This window comes from Pipistrellus kuhlii, unplaced genomic scaffold (assembly GCF_014108245.1).
Source record: "Pipistrellus kuhlii isolate mPipKuh1 unplaced genomic scaffold, mPipKuh1.p scaffold_m20_p_34, whole genome shotgun sequence".
In the NCBI taxonomy this organism is placed as follows: domain Eukaryota; kingdom Metazoa; phylum Chordata; class Mammalia; order Chiroptera; family Vespertilionidae; genus Pipistrellus; species Pipistrellus kuhlii.
The window spans coordinates 4,015,196-4,033,213 of record NW_023425534.1 but is presented as its reverse complement, the minus strand read 5'-3'; the positions used below and the strand labels follow the sequence as shown (position 1 = coordinate 4,033,213).

Below are 18,018 nucleotides of genomic sequence, written 5' to 3'. Positions count from 1 at the left end.
TGTAAAAAAATCAATAAAATATATTTTTTTTAAAAAAGAAACATCGATGAGAGAGAATCATCGATCAACTACCTCTTGCACACCCCCTACTGAGGATGTGCCCGCAACCAAGGTACATGCCCTTGACCGGAATTGAACCTGGGACCTTTCAATCCGCAGGCCGATGCTCTATCCACTGAGCCACACCGGTTTCGACAGTTCTTAACTTTTTAAAGAGTGTTATTGCTTATCTAGGAGGGAGAAACCCTAGGTATCATGATATACATTTAAGTAAACCCTACCAGGAGTGACACAAAATTTGAATTTGGAGTGAAAATCTCATGAAGGTTTCAGTTCAGAGTATAAAAGAAGAAAATCAGGAGTGACAACTTGGAGAGTTCCGATGACCGGACTGTGTCTGAGCAGGAAAGACGCGTCTCAAGGGGAGACTTGGGATCAGCCTCAGGGTTCTCTGGAACCTACGAGGCCCTGGCTGAGCCTCCTCGTGTCCTTCCCCCTCCCCCGCCCCACCCAACACACCTGCCACCCCAGAGTGGAGCCTGGGGAAGCCACTTCATTCTCATATTCCAGCTGGTCAGCAGTGTGCACAAACATAACCGTGGTTTGTCTTTGTTTTTTTCAGGGAGAAGGAGTGGTAGAGGATTTGAAAAACGCTTTAGCTATTACGTATCTTGGTCTATTTCCCTTGGCTCTCTAGCTTGTGCTAATTAAAGCGCTTTCAACAGAGGATCCGAGAGTGCTGCCTGCGTTGGCTCTCGTGTGCTTTGCTTAAATAATTAATAACCATTACTGTCTGTTATGCAGTGTGTGGGCGGGGAGGGAGTAAGCTTGGATCCCAGGGTGTTTGCCGCCCCCCCCACCCCCTGTCCCTTTGCATACGCTTCATTAGCTGGCACCACGGTGCCGGTTTTCCGCCCTCGGCCCTCGGCGTTTGTTACCGATAAAAAAGGAGCTCCATCTGATTCACCAGCTGGGGCAGATACTGCTGATGGGAAGGAATTTTCCGGAAGAAGAGTCATGAGGAAAGTGAGGGGAGCGGCTGGGGCGAAGACCAAACCACCAGGCTCATTTAGACTGAGCAATGTTATAAATGTTACAGACCTTGGTATTACAAATAGCAAAGGATTTAAGAAAACTCCTCGCTACACATGGGAATGTCAAAACAGGAAGGCTTATCGGCTCAGGAAGGTTTGAAAACAGTCCACACTTAAGACCGTGAAGGGGAGGAGCAGAGCTATCTACAAACAGTTTATAGGAGCAGGCCCGTTACTTGTTTACAGTAAACGCCTGGGCAGTCTGGGCCTGGGGTGGAGGGAACTGTCTGTCAGGAATGGTCTTTTCAGTCTCACCTGAATACGCTGAGAACATTCAGCAGATTTAAAGCACACTGGTAAGTGCTGGGGGAAGGACGACTGTTTATCATTTATTCCTAGAGAGAAGAGGCTATTTGCTTTGAAGGATGGTGATTTTTTACACTTAATTGGATGATAACCAGAAGCGGGGAAAGGTCGTAAACAGACTACTATGTTTAAAGGCTGATAGACTTGAGTATTTGGGTTTAAATTAAGGGCTTATGTCAGTTTGTCTTCACTAGTGACTAGAATGCTGGAGACCGAACGAACGAGCCACATACACTTACAAAACACGTTGGTCTATCAAAACAGCCACAGAACTGAATAATTCTGTTGATGCTGTTCCCGAGCACAACACAAGCAGGATTCTGGGATGTAGGGATGGTCTACTCGTCAGAGGCTGCAGAAGCTGACACTCTGGGGACAGGCTGGCAGAGAGCCAGATGTTCACAGCTGCACATACCCCACACATGACACAAAATATGTATATTCACCAACCTACAAAATGCTTTCATGCTTGTTGAATAATTCCTTGTTATCTCCAAAGTAAAATTAGATGACAAGTTATTTGCCAAAGCAAAACGCTGGAGAGTGGCGTGTGACTGGGGCTCCCTTATCTCCCTGCACTTGGCCCCCTCATCCCTGTCCTCAGAGCAGCTGGAGCCGCACCAAAGGTAAACAGGACACAAACTAGGGACCAGAGCAGAAAACAGCTTTTTCAAACTTTCTGCATTACTGGGAGTTACTCACGTTTCAAGCTTGGTTCTCAAAAAAGAATTGGTTCTCATTTTTTCTTAACTAAAATTATCTTTTTATTCAAGACAAAGCCTCTTTCTTTCCCTTTCTTTCTTTCTTTCTTTCTTTCTTTCTTTCTTTCTTTCTTTCTTTCTCTCTTTCTCTCCCTCTCTCTCTCCCTCTCTCTCTCTCTCCTCTCTCTCTCTCTCTCTCTCTCTTTCTTTCTTTCTTTCTTTCTTTCTTTCCCATTGTCACCTAGCACCGGTCAACTCGTAGAATAGAAGGCCCTCTTATGGGGTACAATGTGAGGACCATGTCATGATAACTGGTCCAAAAATAGCGCTCCTTCCCTGCAGCCTGCTGCGGCTCCACCTTGGTTCATACTTGGCCTGAAGGTTGTACTGTGTTGCTAGCACTGGAGTTGGGGAAATAGGAGTGGCTGGCCAGTGGGTGAAAAGTCCTGAGTGGGTTATGTATACATTTAGGTATTAGTTTTTAAAAAATGTATTGATTAATTGGCTTTAGAGACAGATAAGGGAAGAGAAGAGAGAGAGAGAGAGAGAGAGAGAGAGAGAGAGAGAGAGAGAGAGAGAGAGAGAGAGAGAGAGAGAGGGAATTTTTTATTTATTGCTGCATTTCTTCATGCATTTGTTGGTTGATTCTTTTTTTTATATATATATTTTATTGATTTTGTACAGATAGGAAGGGAGAGAGATAGAGAGTTAGAAACATCGATGAGAGAGAGTCATCGATCAGCTGCCTCTTGCACACCCCCTACTGGGGATATGCCCGAAACCAAGGTACATGCCCTTGACCGGAATCGAACCCAGGACCTGTCAGTCCCCAAGCCGACGCTCTATCCATTGAGCCAAACCGGTTTCGGCTGTTGGTTGATTCTTGTATGCACCCTGACCGGGGATCAGAACCTGAAACCTTGGCATATCAGGATAATGCTCTAACTAACCGAGCTAACTGTCCAGGGCCCATTTAGTCAGTCATGCAATAATACTTGTTTGGCATCTGCATGTGCCAGGTACTGTGCTGGGTAGGAGTGGTTCACCATGACTTCCTTGCCCTCCTGGAATTTATGCCATGCCGGTGCTGGATCTCGCATAGGTTAAGAAAGTCTCCTTGAAGAAGACCAAAAAAGATCCAATATTCAGCCAGGTGGAGAGGGAGGAGTGGGAGAAATAGAGTCACAGAGGCAGAGGGCACTGCACACTCACCAGCCGCAAAGCACAGAGAAGTACCTTGTGATCAAGGAATGGGGAGAAGGCCTGTGTATAGTGGGAGCCTGGTCAGCAAGTGGTTCAAGGACAGCCTGCAGGGTCTGGTAGCCATGAGGATTCTGAACTTCATCGTGAATAGAAAGAGAACTCGTTGAACTCCGAAAGTCTAACAACATCAGTGGGTAATGGATTGGGAGTGATAGGGAGTGCCTGAATGAGAAAGTACTTGAAATTTATGGCTTGAATCAAGGTGAGAGCCAATGATAAACTGGGACAGAGCAGTGAGATGGTGGGAAGTGGGGAGATTCCAGGTACGGGCTGGGGATGGGAACAGAGGGGCAAAGCACAGAGGGGTCAAGAATACTCTTTAAGTTGTGAGCAACCGTGTGGAGCAGTGCCAGTTACTAAGGTGGGGAGCATCAGGGGAGGGAGATGTGTGGACCTATTAAGTGTGAGAGGGGTGAGAAAAACTGGAGCAAGGTCTACTGAAACCATGGGACAAGCTCCTTTTCTCTCCCTCCCCTCTTCCCTCCCTCCAGAGTTTTGTTTCTGTCCAGCAACTGCCTCATTCTTTCAGGATTTTCCATGTGGTGGGTGGAGGATGATGCAAACATTTTTCGAGGTCACTTGTTCATATGTTCTTGACCCAATAGGAAATACAGAACCCCCCTGCATCTCTAATTCAGAAAATTTCAGGGAACAACTCTGATAGGCTTCGCTGGGGTCACATCCTACTTAGCCAGTGGTTAAAAGAATGCAGCGCCTGGATTGGCCCAGTTCGAGTGCCTTGCCTTCCCTGTTTGTTTTAGAAAAGGGCAGAGTGTAGATCAGTGGTTCCCAACCTTTTTATGGCGATGCCCTACCTAAGATCTCTAAAATACTGATGCCCCTCCCCCGTTCATGACATATAATTCTTTTTTTTTTTTTTAATATTTTGTTGATTTTTTTACAGAGAGGAAGGGAGAGGGATAGACAGAAACATCGATGAGAGAAACATTCAGCTGCCTCTTTCACACTCCCTACTGGGAATATGCCCACAACCAAGGTACGTGCCCTTGACTGGAATAGAGCCTGGGGTCCTTCCATCTGCAGGCCGACGCTCTATGGCTAGGTGGATAGAGCATAGGCCTGCAGCAGATGGAAGGGTCCTGGGTTCCAGTAGGGGGCGTGCAGGAGACTGCAGATCAATGATCCTCATTGATGTTTCTATCTATCCCTCTCCCTTCCTCTCTGAAATCAATAAAAATATATATTTTTAAAAAGTGAACCCCTATTCACGTGGAGGAAGGCTAAAAGGACATTAACTTGGTCTACACAAGCTTCCAAAGAACATGGCATCCATGAAAGAGAAAAATGAAAGAATGAAAGGACAGTTGAAGTACTGAGGAAGAAATCAATAAGAAATTGTTAAAAATAATAATATGAAGTGATATGAAAAATAGCAAATAAAATTTCAAAACATAAGAGAACTGAAACGCATAAATGTCACAATATATATTTATATACTATAGATGAGGCCCCTAGAACCATAAGAAATGCAACAACAACAAAAATCAGCCAAAGCTGGTTTGGCTCAGTGGATAGAGCATCGGCCTGCGGACTGAAAGGTCTCAGGTTTGATTCCGGTCAAGGGCATGTACCTTGGTTGTGGGCACATCCCCAGTAGGGAGTGTGCAAGAGGCAGCTGGTCTATGATTCTCTCATCGATGTTTCTAACTCTATATCCCTCTCTCTTCCTCTCTGTAAAAACTCAAAATATAATTTTTAAAAAGTCAGTTAATACTCATTTTCGAATTGCCCCCCTTAAAAATCAAATCCCGCCTCCCCCCCCCAATGGGATGTGTGGTATGCCCCATGTTGGGAACCACTGGTGTAGATACTGTCATTGTAACCTCACCAGCACCTCTGGGTGGTAGAAGGTAGGGAGAGGCAATTCCCCAAGGAGAAGAGGGGGTACTGGGCTGTCGGCACTAACAGATGTTCCCTATCTCCTAAGCCTTCAATGCTTCATTCTAAGGACCCTACAGATGGATGGAGCCTTAGTTATCCTGGAGTAATACTGCTGTCTAGAAATGCAGAATTTTCCAGTTCTAAGTCATGGGGTAGTTGAGGCACTGGCTGTGTTGATGAACTTCGAATAATTTTGAACTGTAAAAATTATATTTCTGAACTTTCGGAACAAAGGAAAAGCATCCGTTTTACGCTGACGTAATGCATTTTATGCATTCCTCCTTAAGCATATATTGTTTTTAGAAATATGGTTTATACATTGTGTCTAGAATAGCAAACAACTTTTTCTATTTTAACTTGTTTAAATGCCTATTTTTTTAACATAAAAATAGTTTGAATATGTAAGGATTTTTTTGTTTGTTTTTGCATTGGCATGCTCTGAAAAACGTGAAGGGCCAGCTGGTACACTTGTATTGGCCAATATTATTGAGCTCATGCTATGGGCATGGTAATCTGGACATCGATGGGGATATAAACTGGATTAAGATCTATTTCTGGCCTTTCAGAATTTGTAATTTAATGATTTTTATAAGATTAAAACATTCCTCAATTGTAAATACAGAACAGTGTTAAGTCAAAAAGCAATATGGACATTTCAGGAAATGAACACAGGAAAGTAAAAAAAAGCACCTCATTTATGTCTTTCTTGCATAGGGAAAGGGAAGAACTCTCGGGGAAGTGGGAGAGGATGAGACAAAAGGGGGGAACGGGGCGGGAGGACTTTTAAATGGCTATTAAGTTGCAATGCTGAACATGAGACCGGCCACACTTACACGCACGCATCCCTTTCGTAGGAAAGGTGGGAGCGCAGAGCAACTTACATCTTGCCTATAAAGAAAGGGTAGTCCTCCCTGTACTCCCCAGAGAGCCAGGAAGCTGGGTCAGACTTTTAAACACGGTCCCTTTCCCCCAGAAACGTGCCCTCCATGGGATTGGCCAATACACACGATATTGGGAGTTGAACGGGCCCACGGAGGCCCGTCCCCGGGCAATCTGGGCTTCGCGGCCCCCGGTTAGGCCCCCAGGTCAGAGCGGGCCTAACTGCTTCCAGCGCGGCCGCCAGCCCGGCTCCGGGCGCGGGGAGACCACGCCTCTGGGCGTCCGCAGCCGCGTCCATTCAGCTTTCTCAGCGGCCCTGGGGAACCGGTCTCACCGGGATCCCGCCCGGCCCGGAGCTCCCGTTTCCAAACACGGACCCGCGTGTGGAGAGGCCATGATTTTCACGGGATCGCTGCGCTCCTGGAACCGCGAGGGGCACACAAAGTTGCTTCACCTCAGCGACAGCGCTGTGAACCCCGACTCCGCCCTCGGGCCGCCTCCCCCGAGCCCCGCCCCTCCGCCCCGCCCACCTCCGGTCCCGCCCTCCCCTGAGCTCTGAGCGTAGCCCCTCTCATCTCGTGGCCCCTCCCCTTGATCGAAGCGCCCAATGAGCGTCCCCAAACACGCTGCAGCTCCCGCCCCTCAAAAAGCACCCCGCCCATTAGCCGATGCAACCAATAAGCGTCCCCGCGTGCTCCTGGCCCCGCCCCTCCCAGCAGGCCCCGCCCCAGGCGCGGGGCGTTGCGGTGGCCGTGCCTCCGCCGCCCGCGCGGAGCCAGATGCCGCCCCCTCCGCCGATCCCTCCTCCGGCGGCCTGGCGCCTCCCTCCCTCCCCGCTGCGGTGACTCACGGAGCGGGAGGCGGAGGCTGAGGTGGCCGCTCCCGCTGCTTCTGCTGCCGCCGCCGCCGCCGCCGCCGCCGCGGCTGCTCGGGGTGAGCGTGCCCCGGAACAGGCCGCCGCGCGTCGCGCACGGACCCGCAGCCCACGCCGGCCCGGCCGGGTCGGGCGGCCCAGGTAAGCGCCGAGGCCAGCCGGCGCCCGGAGCGCCCGGGCCGCGCCGCCCCTGGGATCGGGGGAGCCGCCGGCCCTTTGTCTCCCGGGGAGGGGCCGCGGAGGGCACCCCCGACCCCGCTCGGACCCGCCGGCTGGGCCCCCGGCGCGGCGCCCAGGTCTGGCCAGGCCTCCTCGCCCCGCCGGGCCGCCGCTGCCCCCCCGCCGCTCGCCGGCCCCGCCGGAGACCACCCTGCGGGGTCCTCACCTTGTCGCGGAGGCGCCTCCACAGGTGTCCGAGCCGCCCGCTCTGCAGCTCACCTCGCCGCGTCCGCTGCTTGTCACCCTCTGTCAGCGCCCAGGTCCTGCGTCCTGGCTCTCCCCTCACCTGAGCCCCACTCAGCATCGGACCCTGTGCACGGAGCTCCTCCATATTCCCCCAAACTAACCGCTGCCAGGGTCTGGCCCCTGGGCTGCCCTCCCTCCCTCCAGTTTGCTGAACTGCGGGCTCCCCTCTCCACCCCTCCCCGGGAGTGTTCCAGAAAGGAGTACACTGTAGGCACACGTCTCACCTGGATGGCCAGCTGTTGGCGAGCCTGCAAAATTAACCACTTGGCGCCCCAGACTGCGCTTCTCACCTCCTTCCCATCACCCCCAGCCCGGCCACCTTCCTTTTTCTGGGACCTGGTATTCAAGACGCATAGCTCTGGACACCCCCCTGTTAGGCCCACACGGCCCCTCCCTCTGCGCGCTGAACTTGTTGGAGCAGTGCCTGCTGTCAGGTTAGCCCCCCGGGAAGGCCGAGGAGGCCTGTGTTGGCAGCAAATCAAGAGTTTTATGAGTAAATGAGATGTGTGGCTTTGCAGCACCTCCTATCCGAGGATCTAAGTATGCTGGAGCTATTAGTTTGTGTCCTGTCGCTCAGGAGTCAGGGGAGTGTGCCTGGCTGACTGCTGGGTAAATTGAGGCACAGGGTGTGTTGGTAAGGGACCCCCCGGGCAAGTAGGAGTTTGTTGAGAGGTGCTGGTCCCAAGTACCTTGACTCTTCGCTTCCTGCTACAACTGCTGGGCTCTGGTTCCTGGCTTTAGGAGGTAAATGATCCTGATCTTTGGGGCCATTAAACTATCCATAGATACCGATTTCCTGTCCCTTAGAGCAGGACTGAATCCTAAAGGTGCCAGCTGTGAAATGCCAGTGTGTCACTCATGGTTTCTGGGCGGAGTTTGTGGCCTTTGTAAATACAAGTTGCCTGTATGGGCTAGAGATTCATCCATTCACCAGTGAGTGCTTACTTGTCAGGCATTAGTCCAAGCATGGGGCCCCCTGCCCTCCTGTGGCCCACATTTGAAAGAGGAGGGAGTAAACAGATAAGCAGACAAATTCATTTCAGTAGCGGTATGTGCTATGGACGTGAGAAGGACCCGTTAGGCTTTTATTCCACGTGCAGTGAGAAGCCACTGAAGGATTTTCAGTAGACGTGATAAGATCTAAATCTGAGTTCTCAAAGATCGTGTGGCTGCTCTGTCGTGACTGGATTACAAGAGGCAAACATAGAAGCAGGGGTACCACCCGCTGCCTGCAGAAGGTGATGGAGGCTTGAGGGACCAATGGTGACAGAGAAAGCGAAGAGGTGGAACCAGGCTGCTTCCCGGGAGAAGCTGAGCTGTAAGGAAACCTTCATGGAACATCCACTGAGATTTCTGTGTCAGGCAGAGAACTCCTGGACCTGACCATGCCCAGGTGTAGCTCACTAAGCTTACTCAGCACCTGTTGTGAGCGTAGGGCAGGGGTGGGGAGCCTTTTTCCTGTCAAGCACCTTTTGGATATTTATAATATCATACAAAATTATCAGCTTAAAAGTTAGCCTGCTGCCATAGTGGTGTGGGTCAGCAGTTGAGCGTTGACACAGGAACCAAGAGGTCACCGGCTCTATTCCTAGTAAGGCTCCTGCCCAGGTTGTGGGATTGATCCCCAGTGGGGGATGTGCAGGAGGCAGCCAATCAATGATGTTTTTCTCATCGATATTTCCCACTCTGTTCCTCTCTCTCTCTCTCAAAAAATCAATAAAAATATATATTTTTAGCCCCCCCAGTTTGGCTCAGTGGATGGAGCCTCGGCCTGCGGATTGAAGGGTTTGATTCTGGTCAAGGGCACGTACCTCGGTTGTAGTCTTCTCCCCTCCCCAGCCAGGCTCTGGTCAGGGCGTGTGCAGGAGGCAACCCACTGATGTGTTTCTCTCACATCGATATTTCTGTCTTTCCCTCTCTCTTCCACTCTGTCTGAAAATCAGTGGAAAAATATATTTGGGTGAGGATTAAAAAATAAATGAATGAATAAATAAAATAAAAATAAAAATGTGCCAAACAGCTAATTAACTCACCCCTAATGCCTTGGCAGGACCAGACCAAATGATTTCTCAAGCCTTATATGGCCCATGGTCGGACGTTCCCCACCCCAGCTCTAGGGGTACAAAGATGAACAAGAGGAATAGGGGGTAGTTCCCACGGTATAACCATCCTCACACAGGGTTACCTCCTCGAGGGAAAGAGGGCAGCGGAGGCGGGCAGAGGATGGTAGGCTTTGTTCCCACATCTAGCTGCATCTAAATGAGAGCAGTATAGCCCTTTCGCTGCTGTGAGATGTTGCCCAAAGAAATCGGAACATGTTCTTGGGTAGGAGAACATGGACAAGATCAATGGCCATGAACTTGTACCATGAGACAGAATAAAACTTGATCTCCATGCCGCTCCAAATCTGTGCTGTCAGAGCATGTCAGAACTAGAGGACCTCAGGGGTTATGTAGGCCAGCCCCACTTTTATGGCTGGGGATCTGTGCCCCTCGAGGCTGACTATGGGACCTCTTGGAATCCCATGGCAGTTTGTACATTTTTCTTATGGCACCCGCCCCTTCTGCCTCTTTCAGCTCCATGTGTACGTGCGTGACTCGGAGCTTACTGAGACCAGGATTGCTATTGGGTTCATTTTGCATTTCTCGCAGGGCCTCGGTCAGTGTCCTGTACAAAAAGTAAACTCACCAAGTATTGGCCGATGTGCCTGGATGTTTCACAGCATCTAAAACTAGAAGCCAGCACTCCTGACCCTTGTCCCTCCTTGTCTTGTCATCAGACCACAGTTCCCTTCAGATTCTTAGATTTCTCCTCATCCGGTGTGCGACACTGGTGAGCCCAGCAGTCTCCCTCTCACTGGGCTCCCAGGCCAGGGCAGCCCCTCTTAGATGAGTCTGCTCTCTCCAGCCCTGCCTACGAGGAACAGCTGCTGGGCTTGGATCTAGGTTCTGCCATCATGAGCTGCGTGACCTTGACCCCTAAGATATAAACTTCATTACACCATGTAACTTGACCCCTCTGTGCCTCAGTTTCCCCATCTGTAAAATAAGTATTGAAAGAAGGGAGGATTAGATTAAGCAACACCTAGCAGAAGCTTAGAACAGCACTGAGTGCCTGCTTGGTGTAAGTAGCAGCTATTATTTCACCATTATTTATTTATCTGATCTCCCAACAGAATTTAAGCTCTTTGGGTGCAGAGATTTTGTCTTTCTTATTTTGTGTGTGTGTGTGTGTACTGTTTTTTAAAGTGCCTAAACTTTATAGGTCTTCAGCAAATAATTGTTAATTTGAATGACTCATTGAACCACCTACTGGGTGCCAGGGATGCTGGGGATGTAACCAAGAACAAGATCACCAAGACACATGATCTAATGGAGTTTATATTGTAGTGAGGCAGCCAGTAAACAATAGACCAGTGGACAAAATAACCTAGAATGGCGAAAAGAGATACAGGGAGAATAAAACTGGGCAATGAGATGGAGAATGACTGGGGTGAGGGTAGGTCATAACTTTAGCTAGCTCTTGGAGGGGACTTGGAATGGACACCCCATCGATGGGCAGACAGGACAGCAGGGGCAGAAGCAATAAGCCCAGCGGGCCTGGAACGAGGTGGGTGAGGGGTTGGTAGGGGCTGACTCTGTGACCACAGTGAGGAGTTTGGATTTGACTCTGAACAGTGGGAAGTCACTGCGCAGGCATTCTTCCTGTCCACCTGGCAAAGAGCAGGACACTGGGATGAGCAGTGAGTGGGCTCTCCTTGTCCTTGGAAGACTTTGGGAGGCCAGGAGAGCAGCAGTGACTCATTTATTCCCATCAAGTTCCTCATTTTTGTGGCCGGATACTTAGGAGATATGGGGCCATTGGCGAGGTTGGTGAAGGTGCAGGCATGTGTCTGTGTGTCCTGCAGACTTCACTGAGCCTTCTTTCCCCTGAGTACATAAGTGATCAGTAACATCTCTTGAGTTGAATGAATGAGCATTGCCAGATCTTAGCATGTTGTCCTATGTAAGGGCATGTCCTATGTTCTCTGCTTGCTTCTGCAGGAGTTAAAGCTTCTTACCTTGGTATTGACTCTAAAGTAACCTTGGAGTTTTGCTATTATTCTTCAGATGTGCACCAGAGACACCCACACACTAACATGTCACAGTGTCTCTGTTGGAGGAACTCCAAGATTGACAAGGCAGCTTTCTGCCACCCCACCCCATCCCCCCACACCCTTCTCTTCCAGTCTCCTGCTGATGTCCCAGGCCCTCTCTAGAAGGTTGGGCCACGCTGTCTGTGTTTGGTCACTTGGTCAGGAGCACAGTGGTACCTAGAAAGCATTGGCTGTCCTGGGTGGAGTTGGGACGCCCAGCAGAGCACTCAGAGAATGGCATTTCAAACCGAGGGCTCCAGCTCGCCAGGAATCCAGAGTTGGCCTCTTCAGACTGGGTACAGTTGGCCAGCTTCTCAGCTCCTCATTTAGGCGTCTCATTGTCAGTTGATGTCCATGATGCCACTTGCTCTTAACCTTGAGAGGCCAACAGGAGTTCGTGGGAATCCAATCGGACTTTTGTGTTGTAAGTCACCATCAGGATGCGAAGTGCCAGTTAGTCATCTGTAGCCTTGTAAAAACTCAACAGTGTGGGTGCAACCGCTTTCTCAAGTAACTGGTTTTGTGTTTCTTTTTTTTTTTATTACAAGAGTGATAGGTGCTCATTTAGGAAATGAGGAAATGAAGGATAGTGGCCTTTCACATACATTATCTCATGTAATCCTCACTGTTGATTCTGAGATATACACCTTTATTACCATTTTACAGATTCAGAAGCTGAGGCTGGAAAGGTTAAGTAACTTGTTTGAAGTCAGGCTAGTCGTGAGCAGAGTCAGATTCAAACAGAGGCAGTATGTAGGGCCTGAGCCTCAGTGAGCTAGCTCTGAGCACCCTGTTGGATGCTGCTTCTTAGCATAAAGGACAGAGAACAGAATCTCCCCAGGCCCCGCCGGGTGGCATTGTCAGAGTCCAGAGTTAGCTTACTGGCTGATGCAAAGAGCTGGAATCCTACGCCCTTCCCCTGTCTCTTCTGACCTTGGGCAAGCTAATTAACCTCCATTTGCCTTCCTTTCCCCAACGGTAACGGTGGATAATGATACCTGTGCCTTCATAGCTCGCAGGGCCATTGTGATGTGTGAGCCAAGGTGCTTTTGAACCTCTTTATGAAAGGGTGCTGAGCACCCACTGCTGTAACACTCAGTTATTAAAGGCCGATAGGCCTGATCCTCCACGAAGCCTGGTTAAAAGGGGAAGACAGCAGTCCCAGCGGGGAAGGTGGTGTGATTGGCCCAAACCTTGTTTTCCTCCTCCTGAAGTTTCTCAACAAGTGAGGGTCATGAGTCTTTCTCCATTCTTCACTGTCAAGTTGTACGGTGTGAGCTTCTGTACGCAGGTGTGTGTGCCACGCGTCATAACACTGCGAGGACCATGCACAGCAGGGCAGAGAAGGGGTTAAAGGGCTTGGGTTCTAATCCTGCCTGTGATGTCTTCATAGCAAAGCCCAAAACACAGAGATCCAAGGAGCAATGGCTGTCTTCCATTTGTCCTTCCTTTCCTCCCTCCCAAAGATTCATTAATTCAATTAATAAATATTTACTGAGCTTTGATCACAGCGCGGGTCCCACTAGGAATTCTCGGGTGAGCAGGGTAAAATGAATTATTCCCTTATAGTCTAGGGCCAAGAGGCTTATTATCTCGCTGGAGTTGTGTGAATAAAGAAAAAACCTGCTGGTGAGTATTCTGCATCTCAGGGAAAATCAAGATATACTTTCCAGGGGTACGCCTCGGCCCCGGGAGGGCATTGAAGGTGAAGGGCTGGATTTGGCTTCCCAGCATAGAGCCCTTCGGTGCCCCACTTACCAAAAGCTGCCCTCGGTGTGGGCATGTGCATTAACAATTAGCGCCTGGCGGCAGTGGTTAGTAAGAACTCCATTTCCGCTTACGGCCTTCAGCCTGTGTTACTGGAGTTCAAGTCAGGGAGAGCTCAAAATCAGGGGGGTGGGCTCTTCCAAAGTTTTTTGAAGTTATGCCACCAATCTAGTGCCTTTCTAATGAATAACCGCCAGACCTGTCTCTCCAGAATTCTCTCCCTGCGGATAGGTCTCCCTCTGCTAACTTGGAAAAAAGGCATATGGCAGCAGGTGGGCTGTGGGTGGCTGTTTGGTGCTCTCCGGCATGCTCACAGTGTTCCCGAAAGAACTGATGCCGGTGGACCCCCCGCCCCCTCCCGTGTCCTCAATCCCCCGTTTGGGGTCAGTGTGCACAGAGCGGGGTGTGGGAGGTGGGTCAGTGTGCACAGAGCGGGGTGTGGGAGGTGGGTCAGTGTGCACAGAGCGGGGTGTGGGAGGTGGGTCAGTGTGCACAGAGTGGGGTGTGGGAGGTGGGTCAGTGTGCACAGAGTGGGGTTTGGGGAGATTCTTTCTTCCCTGAGTCTGCCCAGCACCAGGCCTTGGGGTCCCTTCAAAGAGCAAGGCCGGGGCGGCCCAGCGGTTCCTGAGAAAGCACACAGTGTTCCTGCTCCCTCCAGCCAGGCCGGGGGTGGAGAGGGCAAAGGGCTGGCAGAGGCGGCTGCCCATGGTCGGAGAGAGAGGAGGCGCCAGGACAGCGTGGTGTGCTGCTGGCGATGGTACTTTCACCCAGACCCTGACATGTCGCCGTCTTCCTGGTGCTAGTCCGCTGCCCCCTCAGTCTGGGGACCCCCAGAATCATTCGTCCTCTGATCAGGAGGAAATGGCTGGCCTGGCCAGGAGACCGGGCCACTCAGTCCCTAGACTTGCCCACAGGGACGCCGGTTCAGCCGGGAGAGTGTGACCCACTATCAGATCCCCTCCCACGTGGAGAGCTGGGTGGGAGTCTTTTGGAGACCAGCTCCAATTAAGGGTTTTTCAGGCCTGAGTATCTCCTGAGTCTCCAGCCCACATGTTTCCTGCGGTGGAATCCTGTGGTCCGTGTCCCTGAACCGAAAACAACCCGAAGCAGATGAAGTTCCACCTCGTCCTGCCGTCCTGGCTGCGGCCAGCGGGGCTCCCTGTGGGATCGGGGTCCCTTTGGGTTCAGACACCTCTCACTGTGTGAGCCCCGCCCTGCTCTTCCTGCTAAGTCACCAGGCGAACCAGGGCCCAGTTCCAAAGGTCAGCCTCGGCCTCCTGCCCAGACCAAGGCCTCCCAGCCCAGGCAGCCCAGCTCCCCACAGACCCATCCTGCCCCTCATCCTTGCAGGTCATCCTGCTGCTGCGGGCATGTGAGCGGAACGCGTTCCGGGCCCTCTGGGTTCCTCTGCCGGGGGAGGACATCTGCATGCTTTTTCTGATTTTCATAATTTTGTTTCTCCTGTGTGTGGTTGGGGGTGGAGGGAGCCTGCTCTAAATGCATGGAGCTGTGAGTACTGCCCACATGACTGGGGATTCTAAGCTGGCGAAGAGGTGGTTAAGAGCCCCTAGATTAGGGGTGTCGAACTCAATCAGAGAAGGGGCCAAAATCTAAAATCCAGCCTAAACTGCGGGCCGAATGGTTTACTGAACAGTCATAAACTGTCATTGTGATGGAAACGCAGCGGAGTGCAGTGATGACAGCGCGGTGCGGGCCACATTGCAAGGCCTGGCGGGACGGATTTGGCCCTCGGGCCTTGTGTTTGACACATGTGCCCTAGATGATCCATTTACAAAGGAAGCAGCAAAAGGTGAGGCAGGGAAACTGCTAAGGTGAGCCCGCGAGGCTGTGGCCTCAGCCCTGTGAGCTTCCGGACTGAGCAGAGGCTGTTCAGCCACAGTGTCTCCCCCTCCCGCACCCTCCACCCCCCCGGGTCTGTCCCCATTGTTGGCACTGCCCTGTGGCCTCTTGAGGCACATGGTGTTCTGGTGTTCCTCTGGCCGGCACTGGCGTTGCAGGAAGACAGGGGTGCCAGTGATTTCAGTAGGACCTGGTGGGGCTGACAGGCCAGCAAGCCAGCCCTGGGGGGTCTGTCCAGGCCCTGGCTCAGTGTTCCTGCACGAAGCAGCCTTCCGGAGCTTGTGGGACTGGGTGGAGTGGAGTCACCAGAACAAATGTCCTTCCTCCCCTTCGGTGTGAAGCTGCCGCTGCCACCTGCCAGGCAGCACGTGCCCATCCCTCACGGCTGCCCCAGGAGGTGGCTGCCCCCCCTCACTCCCATCTCTTGGGAGAGAAGCATGCTCCTAGGCCTGTGAGCAGAGATGGGGGAGTTTGAATGCTCAGCTCCAGGCACTGCACTGGACTGGCAACCTCCCAGAAAATATCCTCCTTTTGTTCTCATGTTCTGACCGGACTTCACTTCCTTCTGAAAAACCATTTGTTGGAGTAGGTAATGCATACCGTAGTCCAGAATTCAGAAGGCTACACGGAGAGCACTGTCTTCCTCCTCCCCTGATTCCCATCCCCGAAAGACCACGCTACCGTCTTGTGCATCTTAACCAGAGACATCTGCATGTGTACTCGTGCACCACACAGGTGCGGCCGCACACAGGCCTGACATGCACTGCTTTGTTCCATACTGTAATTTCTTCCACTGAGCAATAAGTACTAGAACTCTCCACACCACCACCATCACCATCACCACCACCAGCACCACCACCACCATCACCATCACCACCACCACCACCACCACCATCATCATCACCACCACCACCATCACCACCACCACCACCACCATCACCACCACCACCACCCGCTAACACCTCTGGAGCATTTCCTGTGGCCATCGCAGAAAGTGCTTTACTTATATCAACTCATGCACTCCTCACAACAGCCCTAGGAACTAAGTACTGTTATTTCCAACAGTTTGCAGATGAGTAAACGGAGGCACGGAGAGATTAAGTTACTTGTCTAAGGCCATTTAGAACTATCTCACTCACTTTAATGGTTTCATGACATTCTTTTGATTGGTTACATTTTGATTTTTTAAAACTAGTCCACTGTTGGTGAGCACTTAAGTTCTCTTTTGTTAGTATGAACCAGGAAGATTCTAATACACATATCTTTGTGCATTTGTGTAAGTGTATCTGTAGGATAAATTCCTTCAGGCTGAATTGTTAGAGCAAAGGGTACTTCTGTTTCAATTTTTAGTTTTGTCAAACTGACCTTCATGAAGAATCTCATGTTTTACATAACCCCTAAAATTGTACAAGAATACCTATTTCCCTTGGTAAAAATTTAAAAAAATTTAAATATTTTTTTATTGATTTTGGAGAGGAAGGGAGAGGGAGAGAGGGAGAAACATCAATGATGAGAGAGAATCATTGATCAGCTGCCTCCTACACACCTCCTGCTGGGGATAAGCCCATAACCCAGGCCTGTGCCTTTTGACCAAAATTGAGCCCAGGACCCTTTGGCGCAGGCTGCTCCACTGAGCCAAACAGCCTAGGGCTGTTGTTAAACTTTTTTATTGTTGCTAATCTGATTGGTGAAAAGTGGCATATTATAATTTTAATTTGGATTTTCTTTATGAGGAAATAAAACATCATATCACATCTTTAAGAGCCATTTATGAATAATCTATTATATTGTTTGACCATTTCTTTCTTGGTTTGGCCATTTTTTTCTTATTGATCTATAGGTACTATTTATATACTAAGGAAATTTATCCCATAGCTGTGATATACGCTACACATATTTCCACAATTTGTCATTGTTCTTTCGATTATGTGTTTTTTTCTTCAGTCTGAGTTTGCTTTTTATATAATCAGATTTTTTTTATTAAGGTATTATATGTGTACATATCTTTCCATTGTATATAATCAGATTTTTAAATCTTTAATCACTTCTAAGTTTTATTTCATATTTTTTTCTTATCCCACTGTTGTTGTTTTTCTGTTTTCTTGTAATATACACATTCTTGCTTCTCTAAACTTAAAAATCTGCTCCATAAGCAAGGCATCAAACCCGACATCACCAGAAGTGGGGCAATCTGGCATTGTGTGCCTCCAGTGGGGCATGGACAGCATCAGCCGCGGAGGCTTCTGGCCCTGATGCGGACTCTGATCTGGACAAACCCAGTTGTCCTGTTCTCTAACAGGGTCAGTGTCGCGATAAACAAGGAGAAGCTGGTGAGCCCTTCTAGGCTAAGGAGGTGAAAGAGCGCGAGAACCAAATGCAATCGAGATCCTCCATCGGGTCCGGGTTAAAACCAGGAATGGCCGGAGATGGGAGTGGGGCTGGGAGATATGGATGTGGGTCAGCATTAAATTCCTTGGGGTGAAAACGGCTCTGCAGGAGAATGGCCTTAGGAGAAACTTAGCACAGCATCGGGACACCTGCAGCTTACTTTCAGAAAGGCCCAGGATGAAAAGCAAACATACTCTCATGAACCCACAGCACGGAGAGACGAGACAAAGGCGGCCCAGGGCTAGCAGCTGGGGCTCTCGGACAGGTACGGGGATGCTCCTGCTGCTGTTCTTTCAGCTTCTCTGTGGCTTTGACATTTTTCAAAGTAAAAAGGCGAGGAGAAAAGGACAGCAGCTTTGTTCCGCCTGGGATTTATTTTGGTTT

The 18,018-nt window shown here is 50.2% G+C and overlaps 1 protein-coding gene across 3 annotated transcripts in view; it reads left to right on the top strand.

The window, feature by feature from the left end:
* Window positions 1-6,981: 6,981 nt before the first annotated feature.
* Window positions 6,982-18,018, top strand: part of CTNNBIP1 (catenin beta interacting protein 1) — a 41,848-nt gene continuing 30,811 nt past the window's right edge. For 2 of the 3 annotated variants that reach the window (XM_036460813.2, XM_036460812.2), the window contains exon 1: window positions 7,021-7,160. The gene's annotated coding sequence lies outside the window, so the exon portion shown is untranslated. Of the gene's footprint in view, window positions 7,161-18,018 lie in introns of all 3 variants that reach the window. The other variant, XM_036460815.2, reaches the window with a different exon arrangement.